Source organism: Anastrepha ludens, chromosome 2, assembly GCF_028408465.1.
Source record: "Anastrepha ludens isolate Willacy chromosome 2, idAnaLude1.1, whole genome shotgun sequence".
Lineage (NCBI taxonomy): Eukaryota > Metazoa > Arthropoda > Insecta > Diptera > Tephritidae > Anastrepha > Anastrepha ludens.
In genome coordinates this window covers 97,782,799-97,805,405 of record NC_071498.1, presented here as the reverse complement: position 1 = coordinate 97,805,405, position 22,607 = coordinate 97,782,799, and the positions used below count along the sequence as shown (strand labels likewise).

At 37.7% G+C, this 22,607-nt stretch overlaps 1 protein-coding gene across 1 annotated transcript in view; it reads left to right on the top strand.

Annotated features, from left to right (window-relative positions):
* Window positions 1–4,037: 4,037 nt before the first annotated feature.
* The window catches only part of LOC128854868 (ecdysteroid-regulated 16 kDa protein-like), a 39,705-nt gene continuing 21,135 nt past the window's right edge, over window positions 4,038–22,607 (top strand). The window contains exon 1 of the mRNA XM_054089307.1: window positions 4,038–4,091. The gene's annotated coding sequence lies outside the window, so the exon portion shown is untranslated. The remainder of the gene's footprint in view (window positions 4,092–22,607) is intronic.

Genomic DNA, 22,607 nt, shown 5'->3' with positions numbered 1-22,607 from the left:
TCACCTTAAAGCAAATTATCGCCTGCTTTTTCGGAAAATATGGTCATGTCGCAACTGAACCATTGCAGAAACTTAAAACAGTCAATTCTGAGTGATACACTACCATTTGTATGCCAAAGTTTTTCGTAGAATTAAGGAAAACCAACAGTCGAAGACGAATTGTTCTTTAGCAAGACAATGCGAGTTTTCACGTATCGGCTCACTCAAGATAGTTTTTGAGCACTCAAAAGATCAAATTAATGGACCATCCACCTTACAGACCTCATTTGGCACCTAATGATTTCTTTTTGTTCCCGAACATCAAAAATAAAATGCGAGGTCAACGTTTTTAAACGCCTTAAGGAGCTGTTAAAGTCTTTAGACAGCTCGTTTTGGAGGTATCCACTTTTGAGGTTAAAAGTGATTTGAAAATTGGTTCAAGCGAATGTAGAAGTGCATTAAATTCCATGAAAATATTTTGAAAAACAATAATGCCATTTTCATTATTATTTTAATGCGTTTTCATTATTGGGTGCGAAGTATAAAAGGCAACAATCTCAATCACACAAAATGGCAAAACAAAAACATTGTATGTAAACAAAGGCAGTTCGTTATGTCTCATGAACTCTGCTCGTATTATTTACGAGTTGAGTTTCACTGTTAAATTGACAAGCAACAGCCTAATAACTTCTGAGTCAATTAGATTCTTAAATTGCTTACTTACTTCATTTAAGTTGTGTACATTTGGCAGTGACATTTGTAAATTACCATAAATACATGCATTACTTTTTGTAAATGTGTGTGTACGTATTAAGCCGGTATGTTCAACACAGCTCTCGAAATGTAAATACAAATATTATATATATAATATTAATAATTTTATAGCATACCTACATATGTACCATTTATGTATTGTATATATAATAATATATAATTGGCGCCTGTACGAATCTACTCGGTTATGGCAGATGCGGTAAGGATTAGAAGGGTCATATCAAACTATAATTGCCTCTTTAAATACAAATACTTCTTCACGAGCCCATCCATGCCGCAGTAGCTTAGGCGATGATAACATGCGTCCGCTTAGGCGCCCCTTGGAGTATTCGAGAGCAAGATTTTTAAACCTTGGAATAACGCAGACGATGGAATAATGAGCGGTAACATAGACAAAGTACAGTGGAATAAATCCAGCATCTCCGCTGGCTAGGGCATGTTGTCCGAATGAATATATAGAAAGGTAGCAGAGGAAGGAGAAGGGCTTGGCTTCACTGGCGCTGAAGGAGCTTCTTCTCCATACTTTCTCTAACTTTTTATAGTACTACCGGCTATCCGACGATTTATAATTTTTGTACGTCAATCAAATTTGACACTTGTCAACTAGACAGCTGCAGTACACAAACAGACAAATACTGGAGCACGTAATCGCCAAAATAAAGATTTCCATCACTCAAACTGCTTTTTTTTATTTAGTAAAAAAATTGATTCAAAAATCAAATTGGATGACTACCACCTTTTTGATCGATATCCTCCTCTTATTTGTGGTGGGCGTCTTGATTTTTAACACACTTTTATTAGGTCGGGTTGTATGTATGTATGTATGTATGTATGTATGCATGTATGTATGTATGTATGCATGTATGTATGTATGTATGTATGTATGTATGTATGTATGCATGTAACGGAATCTTTGAACTTAATTTTCACTGGCTTCTAAAAATCTGATCGACTTGAAATTTTGCACACCTATCAAGGACCGATGACAATGCAATAATTTGATAAAAGTTTTCCATTATCCTTATTAGGATTGCCAGGATTAATATTTTCTTTTTTTACCTGTGGGCAAAAAGTAAGGTGAATTTGGTTGTAAAATGAAAAAATCTTTTTTTATTCTTGTAAATCAGTTTCTCAGGCTCCCTCCACGAAATAAGTTCTTCATCCCGATTACTTCTTTATCACGGCCGATAACTGCATAGCTTTAGACTCACAGTCGATAAGAAAGGAATTAAATATAACACGAATATATCGAATCATTTATTCACTGACTGCAATGATAACAATAATTTTCATTCATAATAAACAAAAAATAGTTTAAAGAAACTAAAAAACACGCTTTTTTGCTAATCGAACTAAAAAGTAGAAAATAAAAAATAGTTTAAAAAAACTAAAAAACACGCTTTTATTAAGCGTGGGATGCATTTTGCTTCACTTTCATAACCCTCTGTACATAGGTAGTTGCCAATAGAATGATTGTAATATTTACTATATCAAGCATCCCACGCTTTTAACTCTAATTTGAATTACTCTATTTGTATCTTAATTTTTGTTATAATTCTGTTCTGAGGTAGTTGACTATGACTGATCGTTCGATTTGCTATTACTTCATTATAGGTCTCTTTGTCATTAAAATTTATTTTCTACTTTTTAGTTCGATTAGCAATAAAAGCGTGTTTTTTAGTTTTTTTAAACTATTTTTTATTCTCCACAAATTAATGGCCTACAGTTTTATGCCGCATCCGAACGACAGATGGGTTTTTCTGAGAATCTTTTGCATGTCAGGGCTTGCCATTGCTTGTAAAAGTGGGGCGATTGCTATTGGAAACAACTTTTTATATCATTTGGTGTTTCATGATCGAGGTTTCGCATTTGGACATTACCGAATGTTGAAATTGAATTGAAAATTGAGTAGTTCGAGCCATGGAGCACCAAGAGATTTGTACTTAGAGCTCTGGAAAGAGGGCAGATGGTCAAGGAGGGTAGGAGAAAATGATCAGAGAAAGAGATTGGAAAGAATAGAGACAGAGATAGAAATAATTAGTCTTGTCAGAATTTTCTAGATTCTTTGGCAAATCTGTAAATATCCTCCAGTTTTAGAGAACGAATATTACTCATTCTCACGACATCGGAACCCAAAACTCGTAGCCTTACTCTAGCAAAGGCAGGACACTCACAGAGAAAGTGCTCCTTCAAGCAAGACAGGCAGATTGGGTCCTCAATGATTCCAATAGTGGTCTTATGGGGTCAGCATGGGTTGTGTCCTATAATAATACCGACCATCAACCGAACACCTTTCTTTCCAACTTTTAGTAGAAAGTTTGACCGAATGTGGACTTTCTACGTAGAATAAACGAACAGTGTGCGGATCAACTTTCTCCTTCTTTTACTGATAAGGTACCACCTCAAGTGTGTTTCGCTAGTTTCCCGAATTCGAAATTGATCGCATTTTGCTATAGACATATCGTACAGGCTGTCTAAAATTCATTGTTGTGACAGAATCAGTCGATGAAATAGGTGAACGATCGGCATGCGAGGTATCGTGAGATTAAGGTATGCTTAGGCACTTGCGCATTTTCAATATTGTCAGGTTGTTTTTGGAACATAACATTTCCATTATATATATGAGGTGACAGTACTTGGCGGGATATAAATCCGGGTCCTTCTGGTAACATAGAACCTACTGTAATGAGAGCGCACGAAAAGATGCTCGTCGCGATTGTTTCGAAAAATGATTCAAATGCATTCAAAAGGGTTAGACCTTCATAGCCAATACTCTGAAGAGTAATAATAACGTTTCTGATTATAAATAATCATTTATTTACATTTATTTGCTCATCTAAAAACTTAAATAGCAATCCTCGAATGTATTTGGGAAAATGTTTCTAGCTATTCTAAGAGTAAGTCACTGGAAAGCTTCCGAAGAAAAGATTAAAAAAAACAAATAAATAAAAAAATGGCTGGGTATTTCACTTTCGTATTGTTTCAAATTATCTATCACTAACTATGATTTTCAAAGTTGTAAAGATACTCAGTGGTAAACTTCAGCTTTACACTCACATATATGACTGAAGTTTTTATGAAATAAAGCCACCGAATCTCATTTATAAACATGCTTTGATGCTGGTATAAGACAACCTATAATACATTAATACTTATATGTACTCATTTGCGTTTATTTTTATGATTTCTGAATAAAAGCTTCAAGACGCACTTATCTGGAGAGAAATACCACGCTCACGCCAAAGCTGCCTTCGCAACTTCAGTTTAGTTCGGAATTTCATGTCGGCCAGTAAGAAGGCTGAAGTAACAATTGAGTAGCGAGAAATAAATATTTTTAGGTGCGTACATTCAAGGTTGTCCGGCTAGCTGTGGATGGTTTAAAGTGATTACAGGAAAAATTAAATTAAAGTAAAAAAATAAGCTTCAAACTAGTTTTGTGTAAATTGGCAAATGATCAATGTGAAGATGAAGTGAAAAACGAAGACTGAAGATAAATACTTACTTAACTTTTTATTGAAAATATCGTAAAATATTGCTATTTTGAAGTATTTTGAATATAAATATGTGCATATGCATCTCAGTGCGTTTTAAAAAAATTAAATTTCATTTAAATATAATAAACAGCACTTAAATTATCAGAATAGTTATAATCAGCGGCATAAAATAATTTGTAAACAACTCAACCCGGCTGTTATTACTTGTGATTACTTAAAAGGAAAGCGGAAAAGCTCACGTGCATTACGTATAGTAACTAGTTCCGGCCTCTCTCACACTTCCTATAAAAAAAAACATAAAAAAAAATTGTCTCTTGGCATGCATTAGGCATAAGCAAATCGAATTGGAAGTCATAAGACGTTTTCTTTTTCTATGAAATGTGTGTTGAATTTTTATATTGCATTTTGCAGCCTATGAATTAGTTATTCCTTTACAAACCTACAAACGCCGACAGAAGCAACATTGTTTGGATTGTATACATATACAGGGTGTCCGGTGGCAGAATTAGGTTTTAAATTTAAAGTTTCTTTCGAATCGCTGAGCGTATGAATGGGGATCAGACTGCGTTATTCGTGCCGCTTAGTTAGTTACGATGTCGCAGTGGACGTGTGAATAACGTGCGTTCGCAGTCGAAACGTATTTCAAGGCCAATGATTCGTGTGCAACTACTTATCGCAGATTTTGTTACGTTAGAATATTCGACATCTACGTGATGCCTTAAGTGATTCGTGCATAGGTGCGCATGTTTTGGGCTACAAGTTCGGTGGCAAACAGCCCATATAGAACAAATGAGAATATTGAACTCGTCGCTCGTTCGTATGAGTCCGAGAGCAAGAGAACAATTACTCTGGAACTTCCAAAATAAATTGTGCATGAAGTATTGAGTAAGGATCTTATACTTAACCCCTTCAAAATTCAAATCGTCTAAGCGCTTAAGCCTAACGTTGCATAAAAATTCCTGTGAGACAATATTGGAGTGATTTTCTAAGATAAACACCATATTTTGGAGTGATGAGGCCAATTTTCAATTAAATGGAAGTGTAAATAAGGAAAATTACCAGTATTGGACAAGGACAGAATCCATTATTAAAACATCAACAGCCACTTCATAGTCCCAAAGTCACGGTTTAGTGTAAATAGTCAAGCAGTGGAATAATTGGACTATATTTTTTTTGAAAATCATCGAAGGTAAGTAATTTCTGTGAATGGCGTCTTTCATCGGACTATTTTCTGTCTACAATGAGAGAACATCCTTTCTTTCGGCTCACACTGCATACGACCAGAAGAACTATGTCGATACTGAGTCATTTTTTCCTAAAAAATTGATAAGACGTTTCGGTGACAAATCCTGACCACCCAGAACACTCGATCTTACCCCATATGGACTTTTTTCTGTTGGGGTATCTTAACAGAGAAGTCTATGAAACATACCAAATGATCATCTGATCACTAAAAGATAATATTGTTTGTGAGGTTAATGGCATCCCCACATCAAATCTCCAGTGGCGTATCCGCCGTAACGGTCAACATTTAGAGCAAGTAATTAAAAATAACCGTGCTTTTCTCCTTTGTAATATTGAAATAAACTTTTACCCTTAGTAGTTGTTTTTTAATTTAACTTTTTATTCTTCATTCTGTCATCAGACTCTCATATACTACGTAAAGGGTCCGGCACTCGAAGTGTAACGAGCTTCTGACCGCTCGCGCAGCTGATACAAGGGCATCAGCTATCTGTTAGTTGTTTAAATGACAGCCCAGAGTATTGTTTACAAGCGCTCGGAAGCATATTGCCGAGAGTAAACGCGAAAAAAGAAAATCAGTAATGGATTTCAAAAGTGTGATTGCATTAAATTTGAGCATCTTAAGTAAATAAAGATTTTGTTTATCGCACCATTTCTCGTTAGACTTCTACGTCACGTGAAGTGGATCAAAAAGTGAAGAAGCGACTTGAACGAAATCCTCGACGAAGTGCCAATCAAATGGCGAAAGAACTGAAAATATCTGACCGTAGCATTCTCCACATCCTGAAAAATGATCTCAAAGCCAAGCCTTACAAGATCCAAAGGGCGCATGATCTCACACCAAAGTCAGACTTGAGAGAGCGAAGGAGTTGCTTCTTTTGGCCGAAAGCGGTCAATTTACTACATATCGTTCACACAATGGCTCCCAAATTCACCAGACGCGAATCCGATGGATTATTCTCCTTGGATCATTTTGGAGAGCAAGGTTCGAACTAAAATATGCACCAGTCTCGAGGCGCTGAAAAAAGTCATTGTCCGCGAGTGGGCTACAATACCCGCAAGTCACATTCGAGCAAGCTTAAGATTCGTTTCTGGACCGTCTCAACGCGATAGTCAAGCAAAAGTAAATTGATTCTTAATTTTGTATTACTTTCACACATTTTTTACTTTGAATTAAATTAAAGTAATTTTTCAAACTAAATTGATGGCCTTTTTAATTGGTTACACTTCGAGTGCCGGACCCTGTGTACATATATATACTCTTATACTCTTTCTCGGGTGTTTGGCCGAATTTCCTCCTCCAGATGGTTTTTTTATGAGGAGTTTTTTCATGGCAGAAGTACACTCGAAGGTGTGACATGGCTTCCGAGGGGCGACCGCTTTAGATAAAAATGTTTCTGTTATTTGTTATTTCGTACCCGAGGTTTTGAACCTGGGCTCTTCCGAATGGTGATGGCACACCAACTCATTCGGATGCGGTAACCGCAATATCGATGAACAAAAGAAATTGTTTGTTTTGCAGAAAGTATTTAGTTTTCGGCGGCAGTTATTTGCTTAAAATGGATCTGTCGACTGCTACTTCCACCTGCCTACTGCCTTATGTTATAATAACATCAATAACAACACAGGGGTATAGGTTAGGTTCCGGAGCTGTCACTCGAAATGAAGGTGAAGAGAAGCTCACTTAGGTCTAGATGCTCATTGTGATACCACTTGCTTGGATTCAATTTTTTTCCTCTAAATTCTAATTTGTTATTGGGGTATTATAATTTCGTTAATTTAACGGTTGCATGTAAATTTTCCGAATGAGGAGAGGAGTCAATTTAGCTCGAGCAAAACTTAATATAAATAGTTCAATGTCACACATACCTCTCATATAACGGTGATTTTAAAAAATTAAATACACATGAGCACTATGTTTTAAATGAACCAATATTATTCAAATTTGATAAAAATAATGAACTATAAAAAAGAAGTACTACGCAAGCAAAATCTTAACAAATCGGCGGTGCCAAGACTACTTTTGAGTATCTTGAGTAGCGTGTATCTTGATAACGCCTTAAAAAACTCAGCTCACGTATTGTTTCTCATTTCATTTAGATCCGACATAAACATTATTGAGATAAAGTAAAAACCACGTCTACTTTCTATATGTTTTCATGCATTTATTGTCAGCAGCTACAACTTTCATTTACTATGAGTTTGTTTGATTCTAAAAAACAAGGCTTTTATTAAACAAAAAATAATAATTATATCAATAAGTTCATCAATTATATATTCGCTAGCACTGTGTGCTAATTAAGAAAGGGTTATATTGTATATATCTCCTATAAATAATAATAATAATATATTTGCCGTTGCTGTTTACAATCTCTTCACACCTCTCGACCAATTTGTTAATGCCGTTCCGCCAAAAATCGCCTACTCTGGTGTCAAAGAAGTTGTTGAGCCAGTTTTTAAGGACTTCTTTGTTATCGAAGGTAGCGCTCTCCATATCGTTTGATAAGGAAAGAAAGCGGAAAAGATGATAATAGGTCGGTGAAGGTCCGGAGAATACGGTGAATGCTGAATGCCTCCCATTATAACTCTTGGATTGCGGCTTTGTCGAATTGTGCAACATAAGGCCTGGAGTTGTCGTGAAGGAGTATAGTTTGATCATGTCGATCAGATCTTTTCAGTCAAATAGCTTATTTCACGCGGAGTAGTTGGGCAATATAGAGCTCCTTGTTAACCGTGGCAATCTTTTTGCGCATTTCCCAGTGCATCATATTCTTCCAGTCTCACCAAACACATATCTTGGATGAAGATCCGGCTTGACTCTTGGCTTTGGCGTATCTCCTGGAGCCAAGCATTCCTTTCTTTGCTTCATATTGATGTACAGGCACCATTTCTTATTTGGTATAAAAAGCGTTGTTCATGACCACGTATTGCTTAATGGCGGGCGAGATGCTGAGAAGCAATTTGGAGGCGACTTTCTTTGTTTTTTTCGTTGGGCTTATGAGGCACCCAGGCTCCCATTATTCGGTAAATTCCATTGAATGAAGGTGATTGAGAATCGTTTTATGATCGCAGTTCATTTTTTCCGTCAACGACTTTTTTGGCGGCCGTTTCCCTTCAAAAGTGATTTGAGACGTTCTTCATCGAATTCAGAAGGCCTCAAAATCGCCATTTTTGTACTTAGCAAACCAATTCCTTGCTGTAGATTCGCCTATGACACCTTCTCCATACACGATGTAAATGTCCCGGGTTGCTTCGGCAGCTTTTTGACTTCAATGAAAAGCAAAGAAGAGCAGGTGTCGAAAATGTGGATTTTTGCCTCCTGCGTATCCCATTTCTAAACCTCAAAACTGATAAAAAATTAAATAACTCAAAAATACAATTAACATAGTTTTGTAGAACAGAAAGAGTTCTCCCCATGGGAGTAAACAAATAGTTGTAAAAGAAAAGAATATATAAAAACGGTATGAACTTATTCTGTAACCCAATAGTTTTCCTTGCTTGTTCTTCTTTAGCTGCTTCTCTTAGAAAACCCATTATTTCATATTCTTGCCATTTTGATTATTTTATTACGAAAGTTTTGGGGTAATTTGCTTTCAGTCCGTTTAGAAAACTTTTCATCGGAGTCATTTTCAACATTATCAATCTCCTTCTCTGGACATATTTCATTCCTCCTTATCTCGACTTCTCGCATCTATTCAATTTGCTAAGCTTTGGGATAGTAACGGAAGGTGCAATTCTCAAGTTGCTGCATTTCTAGCGTTGATTCCTTTAGTATTTTAACGTTGCGAACATGTTCAAGAGCATACTTTGTAGATGGTTTTTTGTGGAAAAAAATTGTGAGAAACTTTTAACTAAACGACAGCAATTTAACAAACAATTCGTTGACGATGGGCTTGTACGCGTTAATATCAGTAACACTATTTTGCGGATTAGATGCAGTGCATCAATATTCATCTGGATCAATGGGCATAGTTCGTCGGACTGGTTGCCTAGGCTGCACAAGGAGCCTTTTTGGTTAATATTAGTTTATTTAGAGTATTTTCAAGATCTTAGAAGGCTTTCGACATAATTCTATAATTTATAGGGTTCATAGATTATCACCCAAACCCATTCTCTTCAGGAACTTTCAAGTTCTTCTTAACGAACGTACGCCTAGAGAAGTAATTCTATCAACTTCAAGACTGGCTCCCAGATATGGTTTATTATATATGTATATATAATTGGCGCGTACGCCCTTTTTGGGTGTTTGGCCGAGCTCCTCCTCCTAATTATGGTGTGCGCCTTGATGTTGTTCCACAAGTTTCAAGCCGACTCCGAATGGCAGAAATACACTCGTTGGCTTACCTTTGCCTGCAGAAAGGCGACAGCTATCAGAAAAATCTTTCTTTATTTTGATCTTTCATCGAGACTCGAACCTACGGTTTTTCTGAATTCCGAATCGTAGTCACGCGCCAATCCATTCGGCTACGGCGGCCGGTGGTTTATTGGTGGGTCGAAATTAAAAGATGGTGGAACAAGAGCCCTAAATTCATTAAATCAATTCTAAGCGGTTTTTACCCAGGAATGTATTCATACGAAAATGAGACGAATCCACATTTACATACTTTCTGATCAGGCGGCTTTAAAAGCTATTCTCTTAACTGTAATCAACTCTAAAATGGTAAATTACTGCCTGAACCTTCTTAATAATTTAGAGAACTTCAACACAGTATCATTAGGTTGAGTTCCTGAACATGTGGGAAATGAAATGGCAAATAGCAAAACGTGCTTCTAATTGGTTCTGAGCCTTTCTGTGAACTTACAAAAGGCCACATTAACGGATTTCTCAAAGGTAAGAGATGAAGAAATTGGTTGAACTCTGGTGAAATTCTATCGGCCAGTCACAAGCAAAACAATTCTCAACGTCGGACAGGGGAGATTCTGATAAATTACTTTCGCTAAGCAGATTAAAATTAAGACTTTTCACTGGTTACTTTACAGGCTGTAGCCTGAGATATCACTTAAACAAAATTGGTATCTCTATCGATTCTGTGAAATTGATACTGTAAATTCAGAACATATTCTTCGTGAGTGTCCTGCATTTGGGGGGGTATTGCCGTTCATCCATATAAATAGTGGAACAATAAACCCCAGATTGGGTTAATGAAAAAATAGTTAAAATATAGCGTACCTCAGCAGGCTTTACAAAATATATCTCTTTTGGCTGCCTAATAATAATAAAGTATTTTATACTCAACTGCACGCAATTTTTTTGATGCTTTTATTTTTAAATTTGGATGTATGTATTTTCGCAGGTGCGAATAACACTGCTCCAGAAAATATTGCCTGAATGATAGTTGCTAACAAGTTTGACTTTGAAAATTGCAAAGTATTGAGGTAAGTTGTGAAAAAATGCTCTCGTTAGTGTGGATTAGAAATATATGTGCGATATATTTATACCCACGCACTCACGTTTATGTTTATGCTTATGTTAAGTTTTGTTATGGCTCACATTTACCCACGGCTATGAAGCCTGTTTAAAAGAAAATTTTGCATATGCTTGAATAGTACCTGCCATCCACACTTTCAAGACTTTTGGCGCCCATGCCGACGTTGTCTTGATGAAACACAGCACTTCGTTAACTTTTCGTTAATTAAAGCCGTTTCTGGCTAATCGCTTGATACATTCTAGTTAGAGAATGTAGTAGAAGTCCGAATAGAGTGATTGTCGTGATGGAAGAAGCTTCCTTTCAATTGCGCGAAACATACAGCAAAACTCTTTTTAGTCAATAATTCGAGCTAGACAATCGTTTCGGCTTGCTCGTTCTGATTTTGTCACGATCTTTTTCAGCAAATGAATCGGTCCAAAAAGTTATTTTAGGTGTATTTGTGCAGCATCCATACATATACTTTCTTCTTAAATTCAACCGAATGGTTTTTTGTCTACCTTCGGTTTTTGATCTACCTCCACAATTTCCATAGTTTTATCGACATTTTCAACGATTGACCTACCAGAAAGTGCTTCTCTTCCACTTTCCATTGGAAACCATTGGAATAATTGGAGCCACCTCTTGTTGTGACTTTCGATTTTGTATTAGGTACATAAACAGCATACATTTTGTTGATCGCTTGTTCTAACATTTTACTTTGGTGGCAGTGGTGATGAAAAATGTGTGGGAATTTCTTTTTTTGCCTTTATCTTGGAACGCTGTAACACACAACTCGCTGCACCAAACACAAAATTGTAATGCCACCTTTAAATCGCTATATTGTATAACCTGTATTGTATATACCTGAAGAGCAAAACTGTAACAAAATGTAATACTTTCTATTTCAACACATGTTTTTTTAGACATGTTTTAACAAATCAAATATTTTTTTTGCATAACTTTATTGGCATGTATGTACTCTCTCTCTCAAACCGGTTTGGTGTCAATGCAACAACAACAACACTAGTAGCAAGCAATAATGCAAATAAAGACAAATGTTACAGTTTTGCACTCACTCTTAATTTTCGAATTTTCCGTTATTTTTCTCGTAATTATATATTTGGTGGATTTTTAATTATTATAAACGTGACCGTGAATAAGACAAAATGTTAAATCGGGAAGTACAACGCCAAATAATTGATTTGCTGAAGAAGGGCGAGTCTATAAGAAAAATAGCTAAAAAATTCGAAGTGAGCCACATGGCTGTGCAAAGGCTGCGGAAAAATGTACCAGACGCTGTTCCCAGTAACAAAGGAGGCCGGCCAAGGAAGATAAGCGACCGCGATGCCCGCCATCTGGCAAATTTGGTAACAAGCAGCAAGGCGGTCACTCCCAAAGAAGCACTAAAGATGCTGGATATTGATGCCAGTCAGTGGACAGCCAGGCGCAGCCTGTCAAAACTGGGGCTAAAGGCAGCGGAGAAGAAAACCAAGCCAATGCTGACAAAAAGACATGTGCGGTTGAGGCGGGATTTTGTTGCGGCTCACCAAAGCTGGACAGTTGAAGATTGGGATCAGGTACGTCTTTATAAATGGATTATAAAAGACCTTTTTTCATAAAATTTCAAAACGATTGCAGGTTATTTGGTCTGATGAAACCAAAATCAATCGATTTCAGTCAGATGGTCGGGCCTGGTATTGGGTTAAAGACCCAAATGCAGTCCAGCCACATCACATCAAGCAGACAGTAAAACATGGTGGTGGCTTCATTATGGTGTGGGGCTGCATTTCCAAAAATGGTGTGGGTCTTTTAGTACGAATAGACGGTATAATGCGGAAAGAGGAATACCTGGCCATATTGCAACAAAATCTGCCGGGTGTAGTGGAAAGTATGGGTCTTGCTTCTGAAAAAGTAATTTTTCAGCAAGACAATGACCCTAAGCACACCGCACATGTTGTACGAAATTGGATGCAACGCCAAAAATTTCGTAACTTGAAGTGGCCTCCACAATCACCGGACATGAACCCAATCGAAAATTTATGGAGTCATGTAAAATCGAAGCTTGCCGAATATTCAAGTCCGCCCAGTGGAGTTAATGAGCTGTGGGAGCGAACACGCGATGTATGGGATGCTATTCCGACTGACTTTGTCTTGAGGTATACACGAAGTATGCCCAATCGTATCCACGAGCTGAAAAAATCCAAAGGATATTGGACATCTTATTAATATTTATTTTATTTATTGTAAAAAATAAAAAATGGGTTGAGTGCAAAACTGTAACATTTGTCTTTATTTGCATTATTGCTTGCTACTAGTGTTGTTGTTGTTGCATTGACACCAAACCGGTTTGAGAGAGAGAGTACATACATGCCAATAAAGTTATGCAAAAAAAATATTTGATTTGTTAAAACATGTCTAAAAAAAAATGTGTTGAAATAGAAAGTATTACATTTTGTTACAGTTTTGCTCTTCAGTGTACATATATCGTGAGGTAAGAAAGAAATCTAGCGGAAAATTTCCAAAACTTTCGACTTCACCAATATTTTGTCAAGGTTTTCACCGAGTACGCCTTTTGACGTGATAACGTCTTATAATTCGATTTAACAGGCTGCACGCACGAAAAAATGTGTCGTTACCTTGCTCATTAGTGTTACCTTGCTCTTTAGTGTTACCTTGCTCTTTAGTGTTACCTTGCTCATTAGTGTTACCTTGCTCATATGTAGTTACCTTGCTCTTTAGTGTTACCTTGCTCATATGTAGTTACCTTGCTCATTAGTGTTACCTTGCTCTTTAGTGTTACCTTGCTCATTAGTGTTACCTTGCTCATATGTAGTTACCTTGCTCATTGCGCATATGTACATATATAAATTCACGTATTTGTATTTGCATATGCCTTCTTATTGATTATTATTAATTTGATTCAATTGAAGAATTTAAAATAAAACCAAGTTTGTTAATAATACCTGTTGTTTTAATGTTATAATTATTAATTTTTTTATTATATATGAAGGAAAAAATGTATTTTCATATTTACCATATACCATATAAGATATGTTGTCTATACTAATATTATAAAGAGGAAAACTTTGTTTGTTTGTAATGAATAGGCTCAAAATTACTGGACCGATTTTAAAAATTCTTTCACCATTCGAAAGCTACATCATCCACGAGTAACATGGATTATATTTTATTTTGGAAATAGGGCTCGAGATATAGGTCAAAACGTGGACCCGGGTAACCTTCGGATGTGTATGTACAATATGGGTATCAAATGGAAGCTGTTGGTGAATGCTTTAGTCCAGAGTATTTTTCATGCCGCTCCGTGACTAGGGTCTCGAGATAGAGACCAAAACGTGGACCCTAGAATGTGTTTGTACAATATGGATATCAAATTGAAGCTGTTGGTGAATGCTTTAGTACAGAGTATTTTTCATGCCGCTCCGTGACTGGGGTCTCGAGATATAGGTCAAAACGTGGACCCGGGTAACCTTTGGTTGTGTATGTACAATATGGGTATCAAATGAAAGCTGTTGATAAGTGCTTTAATACGGGGCAATTTGTTATGTTATGTTATGTTATGTTATGTTATGTTATGTTATGTTATGTTATGTTATGTTATGTTATGTTATGTTATGTTATGTTATGTTATGTTATGTTATGTTATGTTATGATATGTTATGTTATGTTATGTTATGTTATGTTATGTTATGTTATGTTATGTTATGTTATGTTATGTTATGTTATGTTATGTTATGTTATGTTATGTTATGTTATGTTATGTTATGTTATGTTATGTTATGTTATGTTATGTTATGTTATGTTATGTTATGTTTTGTTATGTTATGTTATGTTATGTTATGTTATGTTATGTTATGTTATGTTATGTTATGTTATGTTGTGTTGTGTTGTGTTGTGTTGTGTTGTGTTGTGTTGTGTTGTGTTGTGTTGTGTTATGTTGTGTTATGTTATGTTATGTTATGTTATGTTATGTTATATTATGTTATATTATGTTATGTTATGTTATGTTATGTTATGTTATGTTATGTTATGTTATGTTATGTTATGTTATGTTATGTTATGTTATGTTATGTTATGTTATGTTATGTTATGTTATGTTATATTATGTTATGTTAATGTTAACTCATTCTCTATATCCATACAAAATATCTATCAAACAAATAAAATTAAAATTTTCTTTTGAAAAATGCAACCATTCAATCAGTATTTTCTTATGACGTTATCACGTTAAACTATCGTCAGTAAACCGACTTTACAGACAACCTCTTTTTTAGTATTTATAGTCCGAGAAAAAAGTTGAAACATATACCAATGGATAGCATATGTGGAGACGGTTTGCACAATGCATTAAAATAGATACATATGTAAGTGAATAGGTGCAGGTAAAATTAATTACACTATTTCACCTGTATTATGACACATCATGTTATAATATGTATCATGATATTATATATTGTATATGTATCATGATATCAATGTTGATGAAACAACTGGAAACTTATAAAGGGTGTTTAAGTTCCAAGGACCGGTGTCGATTTTGAATAAAATACAATTTTTTAGGAAATTATTGTCATTTCTCTTTATTATGATAATATTGGTATGGTCCAATTACGTACGGAAAAAAATATTGGCCAAATGGCCTCGGCAGCACACCTTCATCCGATGGTTTAAATTTTCGATGACGCTGAGGCATAATTGAGGTTCTATGCTGGCTTATCGAATAACCCCAAAGAAAGAAGTCCAACGGTGTCAAATCACTTGATCTTGGCGGCCAATTGCCATCGCCGCGACGTGAGATTATTCGGTCATCAAATTTTTCGCGCAAAAGAGCCAGTGTTTCGTTAGCTGTGTGACAAGTGGCACCGTCCTGTTGAAACCACATATTGTCCATATCCATATCTTCCAATTCAGGCCATAAAAAATTCGTTATCATCACACGATAGCGAACACTATTCACAGTAACTGATTGACCGGCCTCATTTCGGAAAAAATACGGTCCAATGATGCCGCTGGCCCATAAACCGCACCAAACAGTCACTCTTTGTGGGTGCATTGGTTTTTTGGCAATCACTCTTGGATTATCATCGTAAGCGTGTAAATGCAAGTCTTTATGCATAATGGTCATCAACGACGACCGTGAGAGGTGCAATTGTTGGGCACGGCGACGAGTTGAGGTGGATGGCCCTTCAACCTCACCATCGCGAATAGCAGCAATATTTTCTGCAGTACGAGCGCATATTTGGACGATTAAATTGACCGAAAAAATCACGAAGTGCGCGATATGCATTTTGATTTGAACGCCCGTTTTCATAATAAGCCTAAATAACTTTAACGCGTTGCTCGATTGTGTATCTTTCCATCGTTCAAATTGAATTAGTCTGAAATTGAAACATGTCAAATGAAATGCAGAAAAAAACTTGACGTTTAGGTGTGGTTCACATCGGCTCTTGAAATTTAACCACCCTTTATATTGTGAATCAATACTATCATATTATAAATTTAATTTCGAAATTATGATGGTCATGGATTAATTAATGATTGCTTTTATTATGGTTTAAAAACAAAAAAATTTTTTTTCCGTAATATATGAAATTAAATGTTTCCAATTCATGAATAAAAAAAATTATATTTGAAATACACAAATATAGGATCGCTTAATACAGGTAAAATGGGATATTTTTCCCATTAAATTTTACTACACCTATTCTACACATATCATGTAAAAAGTTTCAACATACGTTATCTATTTATATATGTTTCAATTTTTTTCTATGGCTATAAATACTAAACAAAAATAAATACTGACTAAATTTTGCTCTCCGTATTTATATAACGTCGAATAACGTCGAAATTTCGACGCACGGGCGATCCTAGTATATATTACTTCAGCGTCGTTCAGCTTCTCTGCATTTAAGTATCTTTGTCTGATTTCCTTCAGTACAGGGCTCCTTCCTAAGAAGTGATACATGTCTTCTTCTTCGTTCAAATTTTTACCGCATTTCCATAAGCTATTGCATTCAGTTTTAACAAACCACATCTTGCTTTAAATATTGTTGTTATGACAGCTAACCGCATATCTTCTCTAAAGTATGATTCTCCTTTTGAGTGATCTAAGTGTTTATATATTCGTGTGGTGCTTGATAGTGCTTTTTGTTTTGCTATGTTTAAATTTTGTAGTTTAATGTTGGATAAAAGCTGGATACAGCGATCTTGCCAGTCCGTAGCAGTTATGTTTTCTTCAAGATTTGGACCAAACTCCATACCTAAGTTTGAGTCAAAATACGTTTTTTCGTAATATGCGCTGTGTAATTTTGTGCGGGAGTCTACTGCTGTTGTGTTTATAGATAGTTTTCCAAATGTATTTCATATGTAGTTCTAACGAATATAAGTAGCTATCTTCTACGTTAGTTTCTAGCGTTGTTGCATAATTCGGGGTGAAGTAAAGCAATTTGAAAATTCTTTTAATAAAATAACGTTGAAGTTTATTTACTTCTTCGAACAGCGTTTAACCCCAGATTTGAGCGGCGTATGGCTCTGCACACCGCCTGAAACGGCTTCCATTTAGCTTTGTATGAGATGTATGGCTTAGCTAAGAAATTGTTCCATGTACTATTAATGCTAGCCTTTGCTGAATTATTTCTGGCTTGTACATGTTTAGCAAATGCCATTTTGGATGTGAGAATTACACCAAGATATTTATGTTCTACCAACACTTTTATTTCCTCACCTTTGTATCACCATTTTTTTGCCTCGGCTAGTTGACCACCTTTTCTAAAGACCATCATCTCAGATTTTATTAAATTTACTTCCATGTTCCACTCCGCGCAATAAATTTCAAGTTTTTTAATCAAAAATTGTATGACATTAGGATTATCAGCCAAGAGAACAATACCATCTGCATATACATAGAAGAAGGCGTACATTTATTCCATCAATCAGTAGATCACCTTTCAAAGAGTCATGTATGTAGATCATTCAGGTATAATGTGAAGAGCAAAGGTGATAACGGACAATCTTGTTTCACCCCTGTACCGGTTTCAAAGTAATCTGTTACTACCCTTCCTGTCCAAACTGCAGTTATCGTATTCGAATATATACATACAATCGGATTTGTTATTTTGTTGGATAATCCCATCTGTCGAAGTTTGTAAATTAATGGTCTCCTGGGTACCCTGTCGAAAGCAGCTTTGAAATCCACAAAGTATGCATAAACTTTTATGTTTTCTTTGAACTTCAAATGTACTATAGATGCAAGATTGTATCATATACATATGTTATCCACCGTTGAGTAGTTTTTTCTAAAGCCGGCTTGAAATTCAGTGAGCATGTTGAGGTTTTCTATTCAGTTTGTAAGTCTTTCATTAATCAATCCCATTAAAACTTTTGCGATACAGTTCATAAAGGATATTCCCCAATAGTTACTTGCTATTGTTTTAAATAATGCTTCGCGAATTCTTCGGGTCTCGATGATGATGTGGTATACTTTCGTTAGCTCCGTGATAAATTCTGTTGAGGCAGCTTTAGTAGCTCATAAGGTATTCTGTCTTCTCCAGGTGCTTTGTTTGTTTTAGCATTTCTATTTATTTGTTGGACTTCGATTACACTGCCCTGCATCGGTTTTGCGAATAAGATGGGACCTAGTGATCCCGAAGGGAATTTTCGCGCTAAGCACGAAACTGAGTTCAAAAATTTTCCATCACGTCAGGTTTTCGAGAAAAAGGGGGTTGAAATCCCTAAAAATAGCGTATTTGGCCATTTTTCAAAAATTGTGGAGCAGAACCCTAACGCGCTACGATCTTCGTTCTTCTTCTTCTTAATTGGCGCGATAACCGCTTACGCGATTTTGGCCGAGCTTAACAAAGCGCGCCAGTCGTTTCTCTCTCGTGCTAACCGGCGCCAATTGGACACACCAAGTGAAGCCAAGTCCTTCTCCACCTGATCTTTCCAACGCAGAGGAGGCCTTCCTCTTCCTCTGCTACCACCAGCTGGTACCGCATCGAATACTTTCAAAGCCGGAGCGTTTGAATCCATTCGGACGACATGACCCAGCCAACGAAGCCGCTGGATCTTTATTCGCTGCGCTATGTCTATGTCGTCGTAAAGCTCATACAGCTCATCGTTCCATCGCCTGCGATATTCGCCGTTGCCAACGTGCAAAGGTCCAAAAACCTTACGCAGAATCTTTCTCTCGAACACTCCAAGCGTCGCTTCATCGGATGTTGTCATCGTCCAAGCTTCTGCGCCATAAGTTAGGACGGGCATGATGAGAGTCTTGTAGAGTGTTAGTTTTGTTCGTCGAGAGAGGACTTTACTGCTCAGTTGCCTACTTAGTCCAAAGTAGCACTTGTTGGCAAGAGAGATTCTACGTTGGATTTCAAGGCTGACATTGTTATCGGTGTTAATGCTGGTTCCTAAATAAACGAAGTCTTTTACAACCTCGAAATTATAACTGTCTACAGTGACGTGGGTGCCGATACGCGAGTGCGCCGACTGTTTGTTTGAAGACAGGAGGTACTTCGTTTTGTCCTCGTTCACCACCAAACCCATTCGCTTTGCCTCTTTATCCAGTTTGGAGAAGGCAGAACTAACAGCGCGGTTGTTAAGGCCGATGATATCAATATCATCGGCATACGCCAACAATTGTACGCTCTTATAAAATATTGTGCCTGAGCGATTAAGTTCTGCGGCTCGTACGATGCTCTCCAACATCAGGTTAAAGAAGTCACACGACAGCGAGTCACCCTGTCTGAAACCTCGTTTGGTATCAAACGGCTCGGAGAGGTCCTTCCCAATTCTGACGGCGCTGCTGGTGTTGAGCAACGTCATCTTACATAGCCGTATTAGTTTTGCGGGGATACCAAATTCAGACATCGCGGCATACAGGTAACTCCTTTCCGTACTGTCGAATGCAGCTTTGAAGTCGACGAAAAGATGGTGTGTGTCGATTCTCCTTTCATGGGTCTTTTCCAGGATTTGGCGTATTGAGAATATTTGGTCGATGGTAGACTTTCCAGGTCTGAATCCACACTGATAAGGTCCAATCAGCTGGTTGACGATGGGCTTCAGCCTTTCACACAATACGCTCGCTAGAACCTTATAGGCGATATTTAGAAGACTAATCCCGCGGTAATTGGCACAAATTGCAGGATGGCCCTTCTTATGGATTGGGCAGAGCATACTTAAATTCCAATCGGCAGGCATGCTTTCATCCGACCATATTTTGCATAGGAGCTGATGCATGCACCTTACCAGCTCCTCGCCGCCATGTTTGAATAGCTCAGCCGGCAGTCCGTCGGCGCCCGCGGCTTTGTTGTTCTTTAGCCGTGTTATCGCTATTCTCACCTCGTCATGGTCGGGTAACGGAACGACAATTCCGTCGTCAACGATTGGGGTATCGGGATCTTCACATTCTCTATGACATGCGCAGCTGTCACCGTTTAACAGGTTCGAGAAGTGTTCCCTCCATAATTTAAGATTGCTCTGTACGTCAGTCACCAGATCGCCGTCTTTGTTCTTACAGGACAACGCCCCGGTCTTAAAACCTTCTGTAAGCCGCCGAACTTTCTGGTAGAATTTTCGGGCGTTGTTCCTATTGGCCAGCATCTCAAGCTCCTCGCACTCACGTATTTCGGCCTCTCGTTTCTTCTGTCGGATAATACGTCTCTCTTCCTTTTTCAGCTCTCTGTAGCGATCCCACATGGCTCGCGTTGCGCCCGATCGCAGCGTGGCTCTATAGGCGGCATCTTTTCTTTCGGCGGCAGCATGACATTCCTCGTCGTACCAATTGTTTTTTCGGGCTCGCCGGAATCCGATTTCTTCTTCGGCGGCGGTACGTAGGGAACGAAAAATGTTGCTCCATTGCTCGCGCATGCCGGTGTGTTGGGCAGTGCTCTCCGAGAGCAGGAGTGAGAGTCGAGTGGCGAATCTTCTGGCTGTCTGTTGTGATTGCAGCTTTTCGATGTCGAACATTCTTTGCGTAGGTAGATGTACGTTTTTTGCTGCACAGAGGCGTGTGCGCAGTTTGGCTGCAACAAGGTAATGATCCGAGTCGATGTTGGCTCCTCGTATCGTACGTACATCTAATACACTAGAAGCGTGTCTTCCATCTATCACAACATGATCGATCTGGTTTCGTGTTTTTCGATCAGGAGACAGCCAGGTAGCTTGGTGTATCTTCTTATGCTGGAATCTGGTGCTGCAGACTACCATGTTTCGGGCCCCGGCGAAGTCGATCAGCCTCTGTCCGTTACCGGATGTTTCGTTGTGCAGGCTGAATTTTCCGACCAAAAATTCCCTCCTTGCCCACCCTGGCGTTGAAGTGGCCAAGCACGATTTTAATGTCGTGGCGGGGGCAGCGCTCATAGGAACGTTCCAAACGCTCATAGAAAGAATCCTTGGTCGCATCGTCCTTCTCTTCCGTCGGGGCGTGGGCGCAAATTAGCGAGATGTTAAATAATCGCGCTTTGATGCGGATTATTGCGAGACGCTCGTCCACCGGAGTGAACGACAGTACTTGGCGACGAAGTCTCTCTCCCACAACAAATCCGACACCGAATTTGCGCTCCTTTACATGGCAGCTGTAGTAGACGTCGCAAGGTCCTATGTTTTTCTTACCTTGCCCCGTCCATCGCATCTCTTGGATGGCAGTGATGTCAGCCTTTACTCTCACGAGGACATCAACCAGCCGGGCAGAGGCACCTTCCCCATTAAGGGACCGGACATTCCAGGTGCATGCCCTCAAATCGTATTCCTTATTTCGTTTGCAGGGGTCGTCATCAGTGTTGGAAGGCTTTGTTGCTGTTTTCATTGGGGGGCCTTTTTAAGTGGCGGGTCCCAAACCCAGCGCACAACCAGCTATGCTGGGATGCTTCGCCTTCTCACTTTAGCTCACTCCCGAACGGGTGTTCGGAAGCTAACCAGAGGATACGTGGGCTAATCCCGGACGTTGTGAGCTGCTTGGACCATATGTAGAAGAATCGTCCTGGCCACTCCCAAGTGAATGGCGATCAGTAACTTTCCCCACTTGCGTGGACTTCTACACATGGAACCATCCTCCTTTCTTATCACGTCATTAAAGCTTTTTAAATTGGAGTTTCATTTTTCTCTGCGTAGTGTATTTTATTCCTTGAAACGCAATAATTTGCTAATTTAGCTCACTTTCATTTCATTTCTTTATTTTTTTTAATTTAAAAACTGTTGTTAATAAACAAAAAATTTAAAAAAATACAAAAAAAAAGGAGTGTAATATTAAGATCGCCTCCACGTGGTGCGCTCTGGGAAATATAGTTTTATGAATTCTATAGCTAATTGACCTTGAAGAAAATATTCAAATTTAATATAAAAACAAACGATTTTCTTACATTAACTCTTTTAAAGGAAGAGCATAAGTCTGCTAAAAAGTTAAAATAGGTAAAAATTGTGTTTAGTTTGAATAAAGGTGTCACCTTAATAACTCTGCATCCATATTAGAAAAGCGAAGATGAATTGTTTCAAAGTAACAAATTTCAAGGAAATCGAATGAATTTTTAACATTTTCGTACGCCATATTGGATCCGCCATTTTGAATTTTGGAAATCTGACTTTAGATTTGTAATCAGCGGCATCAAAAACTCCCTAGTAACAAGTTTCAAGCAAATCAGATAAATTTTTAACATTTTCGTCCGCCATTATGAATTTTGGGAATCTGACTACA